The 830-nt window shown below is 55.7% G+C and overlaps 1 protein-coding gene across 1 annotated transcript in view; it reads left to right on the top strand.

Annotated features, from left to right (window-relative positions):
• The window catches only part of LOC119591128 (SCY1-like protein 2), a gene marked incomplete at its 5' end in the record, with an annotated part of 331,697 nt that overhangs the window by 179,371 nt on the left and 151,496 nt on the right, over positions 1 to 830 (top strand).

Genomic DNA, 830 nt, shown 5'->3' with positions numbered 1-830 from the left:
TCAGCGGCGACCGGGCCTTCCCCTCGCCGACGCTGGTGTTCCCCTCAAGACCAGATGCAAACTTCCAGCGTCCGGATCAGCGAATCTTTCACGAGCTCAAAGTTTTATTATCCTTCTTAGAATTAGATGAAGTGGGATGAAGGGTCGGGGGGGGGGGGCGGGTTAGGGATGGGTTGGGGATGGGTTGGGTGAGGAGATGGGTAGGGGGGAGGTTGGGGATGGGTTGGGTGAATGGATGAGGTGGGTAGGGGGGAGGTTGGGGATGGGTTGGGTGAATGGATGACGAGGTGGGAAGGGGGGAGGTTGGAGTGTGGGTGGGTAGGGGGAGGAGGTTCTGGGTGAGGGGATGGAGGTGGATTGGGGGAGGTTGGGGGGAGGGGATGGAAAAGGGGAGGGAGGAGGTGGGTAGGGGGAAGTTGGGGGAGGGGATGGAAAATGGGGGGGGGGGAGGTTGGGTTGAAGGGAGGTTAGGGAGTATGAGCTGGGGTGAAGTGGAGGTTGAAGAAAGTAGGGAAAGGGAGGTGATAGGTAAGGTGGGGGGAGAAGAGGTAGTAAAGAGGGGAGTAAAGGGATCGAAAAAGAGAGAAGGAAGGGGGGTGGATAGGGTGGTCAGATGGGAGGGGGGAGGGGGAGATGAAGGCGAAATAGATAAAAGAGGAATAAGGTGTGTGGATAGACGCAGGGGCGAGCTAGACAGACGAAGGCAAGAGGGGGGGCGGGAGAGTGCAAGAGGGAGAAAGGTAATGAGAAAAAATCTGTAATTTTAAACGAAAAAAATACATGATGTACATGATTTATAATATACAAATGTAATGGGGGACGCGCGCGCG

The sequence above is a fragment of the Penaeus monodon genome, chromosome 28, assembly GCF_015228065.2.
Source record: "Penaeus monodon isolate SGIC_2016 chromosome 28, NSTDA_Pmon_1, whole genome shotgun sequence".
Taxonomy (NCBI): Eukaryota; Metazoa; Arthropoda; class Malacostraca; order Decapoda; family Penaeidae; genus Penaeus; species Penaeus monodon.
The sequence above is the reverse complement of the archived record's forward strand: the minus strand, read 5'-3'. Positions and strand labels throughout refer to the sequence as shown.